The sequence below is a fragment of the Haliotis asinina genome, chromosome 3, assembly GCF_037392515.1.
Source record: "Haliotis asinina isolate JCU_RB_2024 chromosome 3, JCU_Hal_asi_v2, whole genome shotgun sequence".
NCBI lineage: Eukaryota > Metazoa > Mollusca > Gastropoda > Lepetellida > Haliotidae > Haliotis > Haliotis asinina.
Window position 1 is genome coordinate 84,665,136 of NC_090282.1, and position 22,056 is coordinate 84,687,191.

Genomic DNA, 22,056 nt, shown 5'->3' on the forward strand with positions numbered 1-22,056 from the left:
GGGGAGACTCTGACCCAGCAAGGCTACTTCTTCCCCACCCTAGTTCTTACATCAAGAAGGGGAGACTCTGACCTAGCAAGGTTACTTCTTCCCCACCCTAGTTCTTACATCAAGAAGGGGGAGACTCTGACCTAGCAAGGCTACTTCTTCCCCACCCTAGTTCTTACATCAAGAAGGGGAGACTCTGACCCAGCAAGGTTACTTCTTCCCCACCCTAGTTCTTACATCAAGAAGGGGAGACTCTGACCCAGCAAGGCTACTTCTTCCCCACCCTAGTTCTTACATCAAGAAGGGGAGACTCTGACCCAGCAAGGCTACTTCTTCCCCACCCTAGTTCTTACATCAAGAAGGGGAGACTCTGACCCAGCAAGGTTACTTCTTCCCCATCCTAGTTCTTGTATCAAAAGGGGGTAGACTCTGACCTAGCAAGGCTACTTCTTCCCCACCCTAGTTCTTACATCAAGAAGGGGAGACTCTGACCTAGCAAGGTTACTTCTTCCCCACCCTAGTTCTTACATCAAGAAGGGGAGACTCTGACCCAGCAAGGTTACTTCTTCCCCACCCTAGTTCTTACATCAAGAAGGGGAGACTCTGACCCAGCAAGGCTACTTCTTCCCCACCCTAGTTCTTACATCAAGAAGGGGAGACTCTGACCCAGCAAGGCTACTTCTTCCCCACCCTAGTTCTTACATCAAGAAGGGGAGACTCTGACCCAGCAAGGCTACTTCTTCCCCACCCTAGTTCTTACATCAAGAAGGGGAGACTCTGACCTAGCAAGGCTACTTCTTCCCCATCCTAGTTCTTGTATCAAAAGGGGGGAGACTCTGACCCAGCAAGGCTACTTCTTCCCCACCCTAGTTCTTACATCAAGAAGGGGAGACTCTGACCTAGCAAGGTTACTTCTTCCCCACCCTAGTTCTTACATCAAGAAGGGGAGACTCTGACCCAGCAAGGCTACTTCTTCCCCACCCTAGTTCTTACATCAAGAAGGGGAGACTCTGACCCAGCAAGGTTACTTCTTCCCCACCCTAGTTCTTACATCAAGAAGGGGAGACTCTGACCCAGCAAGGCTACTTCTTCCCCACCCTAGTTCTTACATCAAGAAGGGGAGACTCTGACCTAGCAAGGTTACTTCTTCCCCACCCTAGTTCTTACATCAGGAAGGGGAGACTCTGACCCAGCAAGGTTACTTCTTCCCCATCCTAGTTCTTGTATCAAAAGGGGGTAGACTCTGACCCAGCAAGGTTACTTCTTCCCCACCCTAGTTCTTACATCAAGAAGGGGAGACTCTGACCTAGCAAGGTTACTTCTTCCCCATCCTAGTTCTTGTATCAAAAGGGGGTAGAGTCTCACCCAGCAAGGTTACTTCTTCCCCACCCTAGTTCTTACATCAAGAAGGGGAGACTCTGACCTAGCAAGGGTACTTCTTCCCCACCCTAGTTCTTACATCAAGAAGGGGAGACTCTGACCTAGCAAGGTTACTTCTTCCCCACCCTAGTTCTTACATCAAGAAGGGGAGACTCTGACCCAGCAAGGTTACTTCTTCCCCACCCTTGTTCTTACATCAAGAAGGGGAGACTCTGACCTAGCAAGGTTACTTCTTCCCCACCCTAGTTCTTACATCAAGAAGGGGAGACTCTGACCCAGCAAGGTTACTTCTTCCCCATCCTAGTTCTTGTATCAAAAGGGGGTAGACTCTGACCCAGCAAGGTTACTTCTTCCCCACCCTAGTTCTTACATCAAGAAGGGGAGACTCTGACCTAGCAAGGTTACTTCTTCCCCATCCTAGTTCTTGTATCAAAAGGGGGTAGAGTCTCACCCAGCAAGGTTACTTCTTCCCCACCCTAGTTCTTACATCAAGAAGGGGAGACTCTGACCTAGCAAGGGTACTTCTTCCCCACCCTAGTTCTTACATCAAGAAGGGGAGACTCTGACCTAGCAAGGTTACTTCTTCCCCACCCTAGTTCTTACATCAAGAAGGGGAGACTCTGACCCAGCAAGGTTACTTCTTCCCCACCCTTGTTCTTACATCAAGAAGGGGAGACTCTGACCTAGCAAGGTTACTTCTTCCCCATCCTAGTTCTTGTATCAAAAGGGGGTAGAGTCTCACCCAGCAAGGTTACTTCTTCCCCACCCTAGTTCTTACATCAAGAAGGGGAGACTCTGACCCAGCAAGGCTACTTCTTCCCCACCCTAGTTCTTACATCAAGAAGGGGAGACTCTGACCTAGCAAGGTTACTTCTTCCCCACCCTAGTTCTTACATCAAGAAGGGGAGACTTTGACCCAGCAAGGTTTCTTCTTCCCCATCCTAGTTCTTACATCAAGAAGGGGAGACTCTGACCTAGCAAGGTTACTTCTTCCCCACCCTAGTTCTTGTATCAAAAGGGGGTAGACTCTGACCCAGCAAGGCTACTTCTTCCCCACCCTAGTTCTTACATCAAGAAGGGGAGACTCTGACCCAGCAAGGCTACTTCTTCCCCACCCTAGTTCTTGTATCAAAAGGGGGTAGACTCTCACCCAGCAAGGTTACTTCTTCCCCACCCTAGTTCTTACATCAAGAAGGGGAGACTCTGACCCAGCAAGGTTACTTCTTCCCCACCCTAGTTCTTGTATCAAAAGGGGGTAGACTCTCACCCAGCAAGGTTACTTCTTCCCCACCCTAGTTCTTGTATCAAAAGGGGGGAGACTCTGACCTAGCAAGGTTACTTCTTCCCCACCCTAGTTCTTGTATCAAAAGGGGGTAGACTCTCACCCAGCAAGGTTACTTCTTCCCCACCCTAGTTCTTGTATCAAAAGGGGGAGACTCTGACCCAGCAAGGCTACTTCTTCCCCACCCTAGTTCTTGTATCAAAAGGGGGGAAACTCTGACCTAGCAAGGTTACTTCTTCCCCACCCTAGTTCTTGTATCAAAAGGGGGTAGACACCCAGCAAGGTTACTTCTTCCCCACCCTAGTTCTTACATCAAGAAGGGGAGACTCTGACCTAGCAAGGCTTCTTCTTCCCCACCCTAGTTCTTACATCAAGAAGGGGAGACTCTGACCTAGCAAGGGTACTTATTCCCCACCCTAGTTCTTACATCAAGAAGGGGAGACTCTGACCTAGCAAGGCTACTTCTTCCCCACCCTAGTTCTTGTATCAAAAGGGGAGACTCTGACCCAGCAAGGCTGCTTCTTCCCCACCCTAGTTCTTACATCAAGAAGGGGAGACTCTGACCTAGCAAGGCTACTTCTTCCCCACCCTAGTTCTTACATCAAGAAGGGGAGACTCTGACCCAGCAAGGTTACTTCTTCCCCACCCTAGTTCTTACATCAAGAAGGGGAGACTCTGACCCAGCAAGGCTACTTCTTCCCCATCCTAGTTCTTACATCAAGAAGGGGAGACTCTGACCTAGCAAGGTTACTTCTTCCCCACCCTAGTTCTTACATCAAGAAGGGGAGACTCTGACCTAGCAAGGCTACTTCTTCCCCACCCTAGTTCTTACATCAAGAAGGGGAGACTCTGACCTAGCAAGGCTACTTCTTCCCCACCCTAGTTCTTACATCAAGAAGGGGAGACTCTGACCTAGCAAGGCTACTTCTTCCCCACCCTAGTTCTTACATCAAGAAGGGGAGACTCTGACCTAGCAAGGCTACTTCTTCCCCACCCTAGTTCTTACATCAAGAAGGGGAGACTCTGACCTAGCAAGGCTACTTCTTCCCCATCCTAGTTCTTGTATCAAAAGGGGAGAGTCTCACCCAGCAAGGTTACTTCTTCCCCACCCTAGTTCTTACATCAAGAAGGGGAGACTCTGACCTAGCAAGGCTACTTCTTCCCCATCCTAGTTCTTACATCAAGAAGGGGAGACTCTGACCTAGCAAGGCTACTTCTTCCCCATCCTAGTTCTTTCATCAAGAAGGGGAGACTCTGACCTAGCAAGGCTACTTCTTCCCCACCCTAGTTCTTACATCAAGAAGGGGAGACTCTGACCCAGCAAGGCTACTTCTTCCCCACCCTAGTTCTTACATCAAGAAGGGGAGACTCTGACCTAGCAAGGTTACTTCTTCCCCACCCTAGTTCTTACATCAAGAAGGGGAGACTCTGACCCAGCAAGGCTACTTCTTCCCCACCCTAGTTCTTACATCAAGAAGGGGAGACTCTGACCTAGCAAGGCTACTTCTTCCCCACCCTAGTTCTTACATCAAGAAGGGGAGACTCTGACCCAGCAAGGCTACTTCTTCCCCACCCTAGTTCTTACATCAAGAAGGGGAGACTTTGACCTAGCAAGGTTACTTCTTCCCCATCCTAGTTCTTGTATCAAAAGGGGAGACTCTGACCTAGCAAGGTTACTTCTTCCCCATCCTAGTTCTTACATCAAGAAGGGGAGACTCTGACCCAGCAAGGCTACTTCTTCCCCACCCTAGTTCTTACATCAAGAAGGGGAGACTCTGACCTAGCAAGGCTACTTCTTCCCCACCCTACTTCTTACATCAGGAAGGGGAGACTCTGACGAGGCAAGGTTACTTCTTCCCCACCCTAGTTCTTACATCAAGAAGGGGAGACTCTGACCTAGCAAGGCTACTTCTTCCCCACCCTAGTTCTTACATCAAGAAGGGGAGACTCTGACCTAGCAAGGGTACTTCTTCCCCACCCTAGTTCTTACATCAAGAAGGGGAGACTCTGACCTAGCAAGGCTACTTCTTCCCCACCCTAGTTCTTGTATCAAAAGGGGAGACTCTGACCCAGCAAGGCTGCTTCTTCCCCACCCTAGTTCTTACATCAAGAAGGGGAGACTCTGACCTAGCAAGGCTACTTCTTCCCCACCCTACTTCTTACATCAGGAAGGGGAGACTCTGACGAGGCAAGGTTACTTCTTCCCCACCCTAGTTCTTGTATCAAAAGGGGGTAGACACCCAGCAAGGTTACTTCTTCCCCACCCTAGTTCTTACATCAAGAAGGGGAGACTCTGACCTAGCAAGGCTTCTTCTTCCCCACCCTAGTTCTTACATCAAGAAGGGGAGACTCTGACCTAGCAAGGGTACTTATTCCCCACCCTAGTTCTTACATCAAGAAGGGGAGACTCTGACCTAGCAAGGCTACTTCTTCCCCACCCTAGTTCTTGTATCAAAAGGGGAGACTCTGACCCAGCAAGGCTGCTTCTTCCCCACCCTAGTTCTTACATCAAGAAGGGGAGACTCTGACCTAGCAAGGCTACTTCTTCCCCACCCTAGTTCTTACATCAAGAAGGGGAGACTCTGACCCAGCAAGGTTACTTCTTCCCCACCCTAGTTCTTACATCAAGAAGGGGAGACTCTGACCCAGCAAGGCTACTTCTTCCCCATCCTAGTTCTTACATCAAGAAGGGGAGACTCTGACCTAGCAAGGTTACTTCTTCCCCACCCTAGTTCTTACATCAAGAAGGGGAGACTCTGACCTAGCAAGGCTACTTCTTCCCCACCCTAGTTCTTACATCAAGAAGGGGAGACTCTGACCTAGCAAGGCTACTTCTTCCCCACCCTAGTTCTTACATCAAGAAGGGGAGACTCTGACCTAGCAAGGCTACTTCTTCCCCACCCTAGTTCTTACATCAAGAAGGGGAGACTCTGACCTAGCAAGGCTACTTCTTCCCCACCCTAGTTCTTACATCAAGAAGGGGAGACTCTGACCTAGCAAGGCTACTTCTTCCCCATCCTAGTTCTTGTATCAAAAGGGGAGAGTCTCACCCAGCAAGGTTACTTCTTCCCCACCCTAGTTCTTACATCAAGAAGGGGAGACTCTGACCTAGCAAGGCTACTTCTTCCCCATCCTAGTTCTTACATCAAGAAGGGGAGACTCTGACCTAGCAAGGCTACTTCTTCCCCATCCTAGTTCTTTCATCAAGAAGGGGAGACTCTGACCTAGCAAGGCTACTTCTTCCCCACCCTAGTTCTTACATCAAGAAGGGGAGACTCTGACCCAGCAAGGCTACTTCTTCCCCACCCTAGTTCTTACATCAAGAAGGGGAGACTCTGACCTAGCAAGGTTACTTCTTCCCCACCCTAGTTCTTACATCAAGAAGGGGAGACTCTGACCCAGCAAGGCTACTTCTTCCCCACCCTAGTTCTTACATCAAGAAGGGGAGACTCTGACCTAGCAAGGCTACTTCTTCCCCACCCTAGTTCTTACATCAAGAAGGGGAGACTCTGACCCAGCAAGGCTACTTCTTCCCCACCCTAGTTCTTACATCAAGAAGGGGAGACTTTGACCTAGCAAGGTTACTTCTTCCCCATCCTAGTTCTTGTATCAAAAGGGGAGACTCTGACCTAGCAAGGTTACTTCTTCCCCATCCTAGTTCTTACATCAAGAAGGGGAGACTCTGACCCAGCAAGGCTACTTCTTCCCCACCCTAGTTCTTACATCAAGAAGGGGAGACTCTGACCTAGCAAGGCTACTTCTTCCCCACCCTACTTCTTACATCAGGAAGGGGAGACTCTGACGAGGCAAGGTTCCTTCTTCCCCACCCTAGTTCTTACATCAAGAAGGGGAGACTCTGACCTAGCAAGGCTACTTCTTCCCCACCCTAGTTCTTACATCAAGAAGGGGAGACTCTGACCTAGCAAGGGTACTTCTTCCCCACCCTAGTTCTTACATCAAGAAGGGGAGACTCTGACCTAGCAAGGCTACTTCTTCCCCACCCTAGTTCTTGTTTCAAAAGGGGAGACTCTGACCCAGCAAGGCTGCTTCTTCCCCACCCTAGTTCTTACATCAAGAAGGGGAGACTCTGACCTAGCAAGGGTACTTCTTCCCCACCCTAGTTCTTACATCAAGAAGGGGAGACTCTGACCTAGCAAGGCTACTTCTTCCCCACCCTAGTTCTTGTATCAAAAGGGGAGACTCTGACCCAGCAAGGCTGCTTCTTCCCCACCCTAGTTCTTACATCAAGAAGGGGAGACTCTGACCTAGCAAGGCTACTTCTTCCCCACCCTAGTTCTTGTATCAAAAGGGGAGACTCTGACCCAGCAAGGCTGCTTCTTCCCCACCCTAGTTCTTACATCAAGAAGGGGAGACTCTGACCCAGCAAGGCTACTTCTTCCCCATCCTAGTTCTTACATCAAGAAGGGGAGACTCTGACCCAGCAAGGTTACTTCTTCCCCACCCTAGTTCTTACATCAAGAAGGGGAGACTCTGACCTAGCAAGGCTACTTCTTCCCCACCCTAGTTCTTACATCAAGAAGGGGAGACTCTGACCCAGCAAGGCTACTTCTTCCCCACCCTAGTTCTTACATCAAGAAGGGGAGACTCTGACCCAGCAAGGCTACTTCTTCCCCATCCTAGTTCTTACATCAAGAAGGGGAGACTCTGACCTAGCAAGGCTACTTCTTCCCCACCCTAGTTCTTACATCAAGAAGGGGAGACTCTGACCTAGCAAGGCTACTTCTTCCCCACCCTAGTTCTTACATCAAGAAGGGGAGACTCTGACCCAGCAAGGTTACTTCTTCCCCACCCTAGTTCTTACATCAAGAAGGGGAGACTCTGACCTAGCAAGGCTACTTCTTCCCCACCCTAGTTCTTACATCAAGAAGGGGAGACTCTGACCCAGCAAGGTTACTTCTTCCCCACCCTAGTTCTTACATCAAGAAGGGGAGACTCTGACCCAGCAAGGCTACTTCTTCCCCACCCTAGTTCTTACATCAAGAAGGGGAGACTCTGACCTAGCAAGGGTACTTCTTCCCCATCCTAGTTCTTGTATCAAAAGGGGGGAGAGTCTCACCCAGCAAGGTTACTTCTTCCCCACCCTAGTTCTTACATCAAGAAGGGGAGACTCTGACCTAGCAAGGCTACTTCTTCCCCATCTAGCCCTTACACCAGAAGGGGGAGATTCTGGCCTAGCATGGCTATGTCTTCTCCACCCTTGTGCAAACAGTAGTTTTGACTGAAAGTTTTGCCATATAATACACTCTTGGCACTGACTTTGGTGTAGTGATTTGAATGCATACATCTTTGAACAGCATACATCTCTATATCTGTCTTGTTCCTGTCACCATTCCTATGAAGACATACTGCATTATTTCTTCATCTGTCCAAATCATATTGCCATAAGATGTAAACATTGAATCGCACATTTGATGGGTAAATAAGATGTAATAATCACAGGTTGCTTGCTATCTTATCATGCAGTTTTTGTTCTAATATTTGTTGCATGTATGTATAAATGTACAGGAACATTATTCACATAAGCTATTTTACTAATTCATAATCTCTTTTGGTGAATGAAATGTGTGTCCTGTATCCATGTTCCAAGGATACCCCTTATCAAACCCTGCCTTTTGAACAGACAATGAGGCGCTATAGTGTAATGATAGCTGATAGAGCATTTGAAAAGATATTGTGTCATCTCAAGTCTTTGAAGGGCATTTAGAAGTGAAATACATAAGAATGAAGATTTTCATGGATATCAACTTCTAAGTTATGAGAATCCACCTGATGCAGGTGTCGCTTTCCTGGACAATAACTCATTCAAATCAGTAATTACTACAGGAGGAATTGTTACTAGTCCAGTGAATCATGTACGTGTTGTTTTTTCAGTCTGGGGAATGTCAGCTGTATATACAGTATCTGATGCATCAAAACTGTTCATCACAATCAGGGTGAAATTAGTAGATCCAGTCATTCTGAGGATGCAGTTTTTCAAAGTAGTGCCTCACTGCGCTGGTTCAGACATGTCCCAGTGCCTCAGAGTTATTAAATGAGAAGTGAAAGAGGGGAAACTTCATTTTAGGCAAGAAAACACAAAGTTGTAAAATCAGGTCATATGAGGTGAGTGTGAGGAACCTTTACATCTAGATTGATCTGCTGTGTACTGTACTGTAATGCTAGAATAATCTTTATACAATCAGTGACCGTCCATCTTTAAGTTTGTATCTGGAGGCTAAGTTACTGTATTTGAGACTTGAGAAAATAATTCATATTACTTATAGCTCACCTGTTCAATCAATATCAGAGAATATATGCCCATAAAGTCAGCAAAGTCTGATTTGAATAACTTATTTTTCAATTTTGTCTGCAATGAGGGCTGTATGGGAAATATGGTTGTATTATCTCAACAAATTTAGGCTGGATTATTATTCGGACTTTCACACTAGCTCCAGTGCACCAGAGAGCTGAGGTTTGCACATGACATGATTTCCCAGGGACGTGTATGCAATGTGAGCTTCAAGGCCTTCACAATCCACTTAATCGAAACAGAGAAGTGCCAGTTTAATTCCGTAGAAAATATTCAAAGTAATCAATATTTCCTAAAGTGTGTATTCAAGAAATCATACTTACTTTGATTTATGGTTATATCTTCTGATAAAATCATTTTTAGAAACATTATAAGATCAAAATAGAACATCCAAATATTCATATTAGATAAATGTCAAAGATGCTGAGGCTTCTTAGAACTTAAGACTCTGTATATCGTGCTCGTTTGCCCTTGAAGCTTTAATGAAATAACTGAAATGCTATACGATTGCAATCGCAGCTCCCATCAATTATGTTCTCTTTCTGCAAATGTAAATGGGAAAATATTATGCCATGACCGCTCTTGGCGTCATGAAACGTATCAAGCCATTTCCCCAATAATTACAGTATTCCAAGTGGAAAATAAATCCCAAAATTTAGCATTCTGTAGTTTTAAAAATAAAGTGCATTTGGTTTTTTGCCCCCCTTCAGATCTCACAAAATGTCTCTTTATGTGGTTCCTGTTATAAGGCCCTAATATTTGTTCCCTTACACTAATCAACCACTTCGTATTTTCACATATTTTAATTTTCCATATTTAATGTAAATTTGATGAGTGGAGAGGCAGCATAATTTATAGTGGTGGCTCCGGGTTTGACCATTCCGAGCCTATTTCCTGTAAAGTCTGTCATTCTCAATGATTCTCAGATGATTTTTCCGTTGGTTGACTCTCTTTTCAATTTTATATGAATATTTTTATCCGCAAACCAGTCTTAATGTGGTTTTGATTGTGATCTTTCGAATTGATGAATTACATTGCAGGCGGAATGGAGATGTCTTTCAGCTAGTTTCCAGAAATGACCAACACTGACATTTTCTATATCTCTCCATCCTTTACTTCCTTTCATCTGATTTCAGTCATGAGGTTTTTCAGTTTTCTGAAACTTCTCTTGATCTGTAGCCTGTACCCAGGAATACCCAAGAGTCACAGGCTTGCATCATCAATATCCTCCCATCTTGTTATGGACGTTCGTTTTGCTCATTTTCACATGTGAATGTAAACTCCTTTCTCCCTTTGGACCATAAGAGGGAGTCTAATGGGTATTGATGTGTTTTAATCTAATTCTCATTAATAATCTTGTTTTTTTATGTGTGATGAAAAAATATTGCCAGCTTTTGATGTGTCCACTCATTGACCTTGAGAAGAAGCTCAAATTAACTTGGGTATACGATAACTTCTCGCGTTAACTCCAGCTATTAGCTGTATCTGCAAATTAACTTTCATCTTGTCTTGTTTTAGAAATGGAGAAAATTGACGGAATGACCATTCAACTTCATCTAACCAGGCTTGAAAAATGTACCTGATTGCTGAAATTCTTAATTAGCCTTGTCAGTCAAACCTCATTGGTGGCTTGTCGAATTTATGACATCATTGCAATGGGTTTCATGCACTTTTCAGATCTAAATGATAACGATGACAGAATTGCAGTCATGGCGAAACATTTAATTCTGTGTTATCATATCCGGGGTAAAATTTAAATCTCTATTTTGCTGATAACTTTTATCTGATCTTACTCTGAAATTTTATGCTCTAATTAGACAATAATGATATGAGGACAGTGCAGGAGTTTGAATATCGTCCACACAATCTGTACAAGTGGGTTATGTTTTGCCTCAGGGCTGTGAATGATTGAGGCTTTTTCGTGATTTTGTTTGAATATTCATTCTAGTCATTCAGATGATCTTAATCAGTTCTCATTCCATACATTTATCAAAAATTGAACTCAGTTAATCCTCTTTAATTCAGACAGGTATTATTAGGAAATAAACTCTTGAAAGCTATCAAAGCAGGGACAAAACGTTCTGATTTAATCAGACACAGTTGAACTTTGTCTGAACTCCTTGCAAATCTTGACAATGTCAGATAGGGATGGCATACTAAGGCATGTACAGAGGAGGCCCTCCTCATGGCTGGTTAGGCATTATACAGTGTACAGAGAAGGCCCTGCTCAAGGTTGGGTAGGCATTATACAGTGTACAAAGAAGGTCCTGCTCATGGCTGGGTAGGCATTATACAGTGTACAAAGAAGGTCCTGCTCAAGGCTGGGTAGGCATTATACAGTGTACAAAGAAGGTCCTGCTCATAGCTGGGAAGGCACTATACAGTGTACAGAAAAGGCCCTGCTCATGGCTGGGTAGGCATTATACAGTGTACAAAGAAGGCCCTGCTCATGGCTGGGTAGGCATTATACAGTGTACAAAGAAGGCCCTCCTCATGGCTGGGTAGGCATTATACAGTGTACAAAGAAGGCCCTGCTCAAGGCTGGGTAGGCATTATACAGTGTACAAAGAAGGTCCTGCTCATAGCTGGGAAGGCACTATACAGTGTACAGAAAAGGCCCTGCTCATGGCTGGGTAGGCATTATACAGTGTACAAAGAAGGCCCTGCTCATGGCTGGGTAGGCATTATACAGTGTACAAAGAAGGTCCTGCTCATAGCTGGGAAGGCACTATACAGTGTACAGAGAAGGCTACCTGCTCATGGCTGGGTAGGCATTATACAGTGTACAAAGAAGGCCCTGCTCATGGCTGGTTAGGCATTATACAGTGTACAAAGAAGGCCCTGCTCATGGTTGGTTAGGCATTATACAGTGTACAAAGAAGGCTCTGCTCAAGGCTGGGTAGGCATTATACAGTGTACAAAGAAGGTCCTGCTCAAGGCTGTGTAGGCATTATACAGTGTACAAAGAAGGCCGGCCCTGCTCATGGCTGGGTAGGCATTATACAGTGTACAAAGAAGGTCCTGCTCATAGCTGGGAAGGCACTATACAGTGTACAGAAAAGGCCCTGCCCATGGCTGGGTAGGCATTATACAGTGTACAAAGAAGGCCCTGCTCATGGCTGGGTAGGCATTATACAGTGTACAAAGAAGGTCCTGCTCATAGCTGGGAAGGCACTATACAGTGTACAGAAAAGGCCCTGCCCATGGCTGGGTAGGCATTGTACAGTGTACAAAGAAGGCCCTGCTCATGGCTGGGTAGGCATTATACAGTGTACAAAGAAGGCCGGCCCTCCTCATGGCTGGTTAGGCATTATACAGTGTACAAAGAAGGCCCTCCTCATGGCTGGTTAGGCATTATACAGTGTACAAAGAAGGCTCTGCTCAAGGCTGGGTAGGCATTATACAGTGCACAAAGAAGGTCCTGCTCAAGGCTGGGTAGGCATTATACAGTGTACAAAGAAGGCCGGCCCTGCTCATGGCTGGGTAGGCATTATACAGTGTACAAAGAAGGTCCTGCTCATAGCTGGGAAGGCACTATACAGTGTACAGAAAAGGCCCTGCTCATGGCTGGGAAGGCATTATACAGTGTACAAAGAAGGGCCTGCTCATGGCTGGGTAGGCATTATACAGTGTACAAAGAAGGCCCTGCTCATGGCTGGTTAGGCATTATACAGTGTACAAAGAAGGCCCTGCTCAAGGTTGGGTAGGCATTATACAGTGTACAAAGAAGGCCCTGCTCAAGGCTGGGTAGGCATTATACAGTGTACAAAGAAGGTCCTGCTCAAGGCTGTGTAGGCATTATACAGTGTACAAAGAAGGCCGGCCCTGCTCATGGCTGGGTAGGCATTATACAGTGTATAAAGAAGGCCCTGCTCAAGGCTGGGTGGGCATTATACAGTGTACAAAGAAGGTCCTGCTCAAGGCTGTGTAGGCATTATACAGTGTACAAAGAAGGCCGGCCCTGCTCATGGCTGGGTAGGCATTATACAGTGTATAAAGAAGGCCCTGCTCAAGGCTGGGTGGGCATTATACAGTGTACAAAGAAGGCCCAGCTCAAGGCTGGGTAGGCGCATATAGAGTACAAAGAAGGCCCTGCTCAAGGCTGGGTGGGCATATACACAGTACAGAGAAGGCCAAGCTCAAGGCTGGGTAAGCATACACAGAGAAGGTCCAGCTAGCTCATAGCTGGGTAGACATATACAGAGTACAAAGAAGGCGACGCCCATGGCTGGGAGGCATGTATAGAGAAGGCCCAGCTCATGGATGGGTAGGCATATGCAGAGTACAGAAAAGGGCCAGCTCAAGGCTGGGTAGGCATGTACAGTGGAGGCCGTCAAAACCAGCATCTGTCCAATCCGGCAAGTTGTCAACACCAGCATAAAATCTCAGCCTCCATCCATGGCTTGTACATTTACCATCAGCTCTACAATCCATCACTTTGTCTAAGCCAGATTATTTCTTCAGTCCCAGTGAGTGCCGGTTCAGACAGCTTCCACTGTACAGAGTACAGAGAAGGCCCAGCTCAAGGCTGTGTAGGCATGTACAGAGAAGGCCCAGCTCAAGGCTGTGTAGGCATGTATAGAGAAGGCCCAGCTCAAGACTGTGTAGGCATGTACAGAGAAGGCCCAGCTCATGGCTGTGTAGGCATGTCGGAGTACAGGACCATCTAGTGACTAGAGTTGGGTTGCTCTTCAAATCTGATATAATCATTTGTGGCAGATTGTGTCACTTTAGTGACAAAGCTTATGTATTTGTAGCTCACCAGGTATAGAGGACTGTTACTGTTCCTTCATGAAATTCTTTGGAATAAATATTTTATCTTATCGTATCTTTATTGCTGAAAGGAGAGGAACTGTTGATAAAATGAGTTTTCTATAATCAATTTAGCATCGCGTGAAGTGACATTTCAATGCTCATGCTATTGACCACTCGGTTGCCAGGTCTAGATTATTTTATATAAAATTTCCCTTGATATGATGGGACTATTGCTGTCTGTATTCAGTGTCACATATTGAACAGGTAAACTGGTTCTCAAGACATAAATGCTATGTTTTAACGATAAATAGGAACAGAATAAATGACATAGACCCCACAGGTTGTTTGAGGTGAAATGACATGACAGGTGACAAGGTTTATGTAAATGGCATCTGTATAGCATAGACCATGACACCTTTCATGACAACATGAAAAGATGTGTGTGCTGGATGGTGTTATCACCTAGGTCGGATATATTAGCCTTACAATCATGGCTGCTGACAGAGAAAAGTGGCAGTGAAGAGAGACAATCTGAGAAGAGATTGTGTTCCCTAATACTTGGTGGCAGAACTTAGATAGGAGAGGATGTGCAGAGCTGGGAAAGATAGGTTATAGAGAGCTGGAACAGCATAGGCTATGCAGCAGGCTTACCATACAAACGGTGAAAAAATTAGCAAAAATGAACTCATATACACCAAAACAGAACAAAAATCACCAAATTAGGAAAATAAACTTCCAAAACGAATGCTTTGTCATGGAAAACTAATCATTTGAAATGGAAACAAACCCACAATCAGCCACAACAGCGACCAAGAACGGTCACCAAAACGGTAGTCATAGCATCCAAAAGCGGCAACCATAGCATCCATAAACGGCATAAATATCGTCAAAGATGTTAACGAGGGGAGACGAAGAGGCTTGAAATTGCTCAATAATGTTTTTCATCACCATGAGTCTAATCTTGAAAATTTGATATCAGGACATAGCACATCAACCCCCTATTGTATTAAGCTTCAAACCTATGTTCATATATCTCACTGTCAGGTTGCGATTCTGAACAATTTGATCCCTTGTTGCAGCTGTTGTAGCTGATACTGGAGTATTGTTTCCATTTCAAATGATTAGTTTTCCACTAGAGAGCGTTTGTTTCGGTTCTTGGAGATATTGTTGCAGTTTTGGAAGTTTATTTTCCTACTTTGGTGATTTTTGTTATGTTTTGGTGTATTTGTTCACTGTTTGTACGGTAGTTCTGTACATGGCTGCGATGGGATAGGCTGAAAAGAAATAGGTGAAACAGTAGGTTGTACGGAGTGCATAGTATAGGCCATATAGGGCCGGGATAGGATAGATTGTACAAGGCTGGGATAGGATAGTCTGTACATGGCTGGAATAGGATAGGTTGTACAGGGCTGGGATAGGATAGTCTGTACATGGCTGGGATAAGATAGGTTGTACAGGGCTGGGATAGGATAGACTGTACGAGGCTGGGACAAGATAGGTTGTACAGGGCTGGGATAGGATAGGTTGTACAGGGCTGGGATAGGATAGGTTGTACAGGGCTGGGATAGGATAGGCTGTATAGGGCTGGGACAGGATAGGTTGTACAGGGCTGGGATAGGATAGGTTGTACAGGGCTGAGATAGGATAGGTTGTACAGGGCTGGGATAGGATAGGTTGTACAGGGCTTGGATAGGATAGGTTGTACAGGGCTGGGATAGGATAGGCTGTACGGGGCTGGGATAGGATAGTCTGTACAGGGCTGGGATAGGATAGGTTGTACAGGGCTGGGAAAGGATAGGATAGGTTGTACAGGGCTGGGATAGGCTGAGAGGTACAGGACTTTGACAAGATAGGCTCTACACAGCTGGGACAAGATAGGTTGTACTGGATTGGTACAAGATAGGCGGAATGGAGCGTGGGATAGACTTTACAGAGCCACAGCTAGAATCAGCTTTGCAGTAAATTCATTTGCTAAAACTAATGCTGATATTTCTGAAAGCATCATTATGTGTGTTCTGAAGCTTTTCTTGAGTGCCTCGGCAGTGGGGTGGTTTAGTGGTTAAAGCATTTGCTCGTCACACTGATGTCCTGGGTTCGACTCCCTACATGTATCCAATGTGTGAAGCCCTTTTCTAGTGTCCCTTTCTGTGATATTGCTGGAATATTGCTAGGAAACCGCATAAAACCATACTCACTCACACTTAAGTGCAGAGTTATCTAAAGGTCTAAGGGCCAATGGGGTAGCCCTAGGGTTAAAGCACTTCTGTCATGCTGAATACCTGGGTTTGATTCCCTACATTGATACATTTAGCAGAGCCTATTTCCGGTGTCCACCTCCATGATATTGCTGGAATTTTGCTAAGAGCAGTGCAAAATTATTATCACTCACTCACTCTAAAGTTCTGAAGGAGTCACAAATTACTGTCAGCATCAAGGTAACACCTGAAGTTAGTGATCTCATTGCTGCTACTGGAGACAGACAGGCCATTCCTGTCACTTGAACAAATACTTTTGCCCATGCCAACCGCAACTTCAAGATACAAGTGTCTCACGAATTTATGTGACTTCACCTTACACAAAAACACCAACGGCTGTGGCACTGTAAACACTGTTCAGGGAAGTCATTTTAAAAAACAAATTTAGTCAGTACATATGATCTTCAAAATCGGCTACAATGCCTTAATGATTATTTAAAATATGTTCAAGTGCCAATTTTCTTTCCATGGAGACATAAAAAACCTTGCCATTTTTGGTAATGTTAATATTTTTGCAGTTGTTTTAATCATTCTTGCACTGGTACAGAACAGATGACTTTATTTGATGGTAATCGATATTGTGTGTTCATACAGAACATTCAGTACATGTATTAATACATTGTGGCTCTAGTGAATATTTAGGCAGGATTGAATCTGCTGCACTCTGCCCCCACTGCATGAACACAGAGATCTAACCATTGATCACATCCTTGGCCTTCACCACGGTGACCTTTGACTGGTTACAATTACCCTTTGACTAAGATTATTGTGATGACTATTAGTCTTGATGGCAAATCAATAGCATTTAATACATGTGTCGGGTATCTTTAGTGAACGCTGAATGTCCTTGATTGTTTTCAGACTGACTTGAAGTGGCAGGCCTAGTCACAGCCCCTTGCTGTGGCCTCCTGTCCCCTATTCCCTGCCCATCACATTCATTTAGGGCCCTTTAGTACGGCCCTGCTTCTTTTCTCAGCAATAGCAAGTAATGACATGCTAGAGAGTAGGGCTGCCTAGAGCTGTATAGGGCCAAAACAAGCGGCATTGTTGTTCTAATTCCACCAGCATCCTATACATACAATACTAAAAGCAAATTAACCTTCATATAATGGGTCATTTGCTCATTACATCAGTCACTGGAATGCCTAATCCAGATTTTGTTATTTACTGACTGAAATTGAAAATACACATTTGAAGATGATTAAACTTCAGAGCCATTGTACATTCTGAGTGAGTGAGCTTTACAATATTCCATATTATTGCGGGAGGCTCCAGAAATAAGCTTCACACCTTGTACCCATGTGGAGAACTGAACCCCAGTGTTTGGCGTGATGAGTGAATGCTTAACCCACCGCCCCAATTCTATTTGATGGCAGAGAAAATAATTTATTCCTTCAAGTATTCTGAGAGGTTAAGAAAAGTTATGATATATATTCACTCCCATGAGCCACAGAAATCCATTTTACACATTCTAATCCTATACACTGATATCGATGATAGATAAGCAATGCAACAGCAGTATACTGTGACATGTGACATGTGACATGTGACATGTGGCAGCTAGACCGTCATATTGTGTTGGAGTATTGTGTTTATTACGTGTGGGAACTAGGACATATTGTGTTGGAGTATTGTGTTTATTGCATGTGATAACTGGGATGTCATATTTTATTTGTGTATTGTGTTTATTTTGCGTGTTTACTAAGACATAAGTTGATGGTATGTGAACACAGTAAGACTACAGAAGGTTAACAACACTCCATCCTGCAACTAGAATCTCACTACACTCATGTCAGGGTCAGAATGGGCTCACCCTTATTGGAGACGATGTGTAAATCATAGAGATTCCTTGGATTTATCTCTTCTTAATAGCTGATAATTTCCATTCCATCAGTACATTTCCGTACTTAAGGAATCATGATTCATATCAAATTTTCACTTTTTGTCACTTCCTACAGTTAAAGAATTTGCAAATGCCATATATTTTCATTCCATTTCCAACCAAACTGGCAAATTTGACACAAATAATTGCACTTATACTGCCCATCCAGTGTTTAATTGTGGGATCACCAAGTTATTTATTGGAAAGCCATCGCCCATAATGTTAAATCAATATCGTTAAGCTAATAACAATTTTGGTTTTTGAAGAGGGACATACATTGGGACATCGTTAGCGTGTTGTTTATGGCCAGTTGGCTTCCTCCAACCATGCATCACAGAAGACTATGCCTTCAACACCATGTTGACACATCTGGCGATCTGTTTTGTGTCATGGTGCTGGAGGTAATTGCTCATTGTTCCTCCAGTGTATATGAGTTGCAATAATGATTATTGAATGTCACTGCTATCTGGGATTGTGTATTCTTTAACAATATTTGTATAATACTACAGTGATAAATGGACACAATGCTCAGTGTCTGGGCTTTATTCAATGGCAAATTTGGCCTTGTTTGTGGAGACTCTTTACAGGGATATAAGCAAAGGTTATGTCTAACTGTAGCCAACAATATTTCCATTAAATCTATGAGTGATGGATCTACAACAGAGCAAACTAGTGGTTGACAGCATGAAAACACACACATGTTTATGAGGACAGTCAAGGGGCATGGCTGGCCCAGTGACTTTAGCTGCCTGTACTTGCTGTGCAAAGTTACATTCAGTGAATTGAAACCTAGAATTGCATGTTTGTATCCAAGATGCTGGTCTGATGATAGTACTATACAAGTGCTCATGGGCTTTGCCAAAGATGTAGTCATTTCTATGTGGTTGTCGTCCTGTATGAATCTGGCTGGCTACAAGTGAAGGTCTGGTTGAAGCAGTCTGAAGCCACATTCCCTTTCAATGTCGAACGAACGAACGAACGAACAAGCAGATGACACTGAAACAGCTCTTAATTCAGTTTGAGTCTGTTCTTCCTTATAACTCCCATTGTGCTGGAAGGTGTTGGTATAGTGGTTAAAGCCGCTGTTAAAGCCTTGCCTCATAATGCCATACTCCTAGATTCATTTCTTACTTTGGTGGGATAAGTCAATAGTTTCAACTGATATTCAATTTTAACACGAACAAATGTACACAGTCAGTGACAATGCATGACGACCTTGAATATGAATATGTGTGGTTGAGGCCTGATGTATTTCAGATTTACTGAACATTTACTTCTCCAAAGGGAGCAAGTACTTGTAGATTCTATATTTCCAGTAAAATAGCACTATATCACAGCATGGGGACAGAGTGAGTGAGTGAGTTTATTTTTACACTCGGCAGTACTCCAGCTATATGGTGGCAGTCTGTACATTATCAAGCCGTGACTGGACAATCCAGTGATCAACAGCATAGATCTACACAGTTGGGAACTAATGAAGTGTCAATAAAGTCAGCAAGTCTGGCCACACAATCCCATTTGTCACATCTTACGACAAGTATGGGTTACTGAAGATCAGTTCTAATGCGATCTTCACAGATCCTTTGGGGTAGGGGAAATCACTGCAACATCACATGTATTCAAAGTTGTATATATCGATGTGTCAAGACAATATTGGAAAGTTTCAAGGGCTTTTATACTTTCCTGTTAACCTGAAGGGCTGCCCCATATAATAAGGTTTTAGGTCTGTCCCGAAGACTACTGTTATGTTGGCTACAGTGACTGACTGGAAGTGGCATTGCCATGGCTGGGCTGATTGACAGCCCTGAACTGTTTGATCCCAATTGGAACTGAAGGCCTGATGTGCAGTCATCTCTCAAAGTCAGAGATGATCACAAAAATCCTGTCATTTGCAATGTCAGCATTGTGATTTCTTTTTCAGATTTGGAAATGAACCTTATCTGATTAGTGCCAACATTGGATTTTTTTTGTTTGGACCATCTTTGTGTCTTTATTACATGCTGCAGGCCTGAAGGCTGGTGAATATTAGCACAAAACATGTAGTGGATCTGACAGAAGAGGTCAGAGGATCAATTAGAGGAGCTTTGGAACACAGAAATCTTATTTGTAAGTTACATGATTCGATGATACCGTGATTGGACTGTCAGTGGAATACTTGTGAACTACTCAAAACAAGTTAAGGACCAGCCCATTGTTTCACATTACTCCACTTAATCTGTTCTGGCACTAAAGTTATACACAGGTTTGTATCACATGGTCCATAACCATTTTTTTGGTTTTGTTTTGTTATTCCACTTTTTCATTGTACAGCAAGCTCACAAGCTCATATCCATCATAAAATGTCATTTGAATATGTTTCATTGAATAAATTCAAACCATGTTGTACAGCAATAAAGGTTCGTTGAAGTGGGTAGTTAAATAGATTGACTCAAACAACCAGCTTCTGGAAACTGGGTCAGTACCATACATCGAAAAGCAAAGTTTCATCGAAAAGGAGTATTTGAATTGGTTGGTTCAAACAACCAGCTCATGGCAACTGGACTAATGCCATACATCGACAAACAAAGTGTCATCCATAAAAGTAATTGAATGGAATGGTTAAAACAACCAGCTTATGAAAAAAGGACAAATGCCCTACATCGATAAACAAAATTTCACCGCAAAGAGTGATGGAGAGAAATGGTTAGAAAAAAAACAGCTTATGGTAATTGGACCGATATCATACATCAGTAGACAAAATTCCATCGAAAATGGATAATTGAATGGAAAGGTTCACACAAGTAGGTCATGGCATATCGATAAACAAAGTTTCATTGAGAAGACTAATTGAATGGAATGGTTCACACAAGTAGGTCATGGCATATCAATAAACAAAGTTTCATTGAGAAGTAAGACTAATTGAATGGAATGGTTCACACAAGTAGGTCATGGCATATCGATAAACAAAGTTTCATTGAGAAGACTAATTGAATGGAATGGTTCACACAAGTAGGTCATGGCATATCGATAAACAAAGTTTCATTGAGAAGTAAGACTAATTGAATGGAAAGGTTCACACAAGTAGGTTATGGCATATCGATAAACCAAGTTTCATTGAGAAGACTAATTGAATGGAATGGTTGAAACAACCAGCTTATAGAAATTGGACCAATCTCATACATCGATAAACAAAGTTTCATCGAAAATGGGTAATTGAATGGAAAGGTTCAAACAAATAGCTCATGGCAACTGGACGAATGTCTTGTATCTATATACAAGTTTCATCCAAAAAAGTAATTGAATGGGATGGTTCAAACAAACAGCTTATGACAACTTGACCAAAATTTAACAAATTTGTTGTAGTCACAGTTAGTGTAAGCTATGGCTTCTTTTATGTTATAGTATATCCAATCTTAAACTAACATTTCCCAACTGGAAGGATTTGGTTAATAATTCTATACTGAAACGACAGTAGTTGGACACTGTCAGTTGATCGAAATTGAATTTCATTAATATTCCACCATTCCATATCTGTATATTGTTTTACTGTTTCGTTCTCCCAATGTTGGTTGGCTGAAGTCTTCTTGATCCTACTAAAACATTATAGTAGTATTTTGAGTCCTTTGGCTATTCATGAGCAAACGATAATTAAATGGCAACATTGGTGCTGTTAATGGGTTAATATGATCTGAATCAAGCTCATTCAAATATTTATTCAAAACATTTTTCACCCCGTAAAATAATAAAAAATTACAGGAAATATTGAACTTACTTTTTAAATCAAGGTATGAAACAATTTGGCCATCTTGATCTATCAAATCGTTGATATATTTCATTCCAGCTTCATCCCATTGCATAATAAATGTACATTTTTTATCAATCTGAACATTATCGTTATACCATATATACTGTGAATATGCATCCTTTCTTGTTTTCTTGTGTTTGTTGAGGAACGGAACCCAGGATAAAACATCTGGCCAGAAGGGATTTCTTATGTTTGTTGAGGAACAGAACCCAGGATAAAACATCTGGCCAGAAGGGATTTCTTATGTTTGTTGAGGAACAGAACCCAGGATAAAACATCTCGCCAGAAGGGATTTTGTACGCTGTTAATAATATTATCTCTTAGTTTGCATCCATTTCTAAAATATTTCCGGGAATAGTATTTGATTTGTAAAGAGATAATTCATGTAGTGTTTTTGAGAAGGTGAATCGTCTAAGACAT

The 22,056-nt window shown here is 43.6% G+C and overlaps 1 protein-coding gene across 2 annotated transcripts in view; it reads left to right on the forward strand.

Moving 5' to 3' along the window:
- LOC137278638 (zinc finger protein 271-like) overlaps positions 1–22,056 on the forward strand; it is a 121,088-nt gene that overhangs the window by 84,722 nt on the left and 14,310 nt on the right. The window contains exon 4 of one of the 2 annotated variants that reach the window (XM_067811124.1): positions 8,543–8,628. The exons of the other annotated variant lie outside the window; for it this stretch is intronic. The gene's annotated coding sequence lies outside the window, so the exon portion shown is untranslated. Of the gene's footprint in view, positions 1–8,542; positions 8,629–22,056 lie in introns of those variants that run through there. 2 annotated transcript variants of the gene reach the window in all.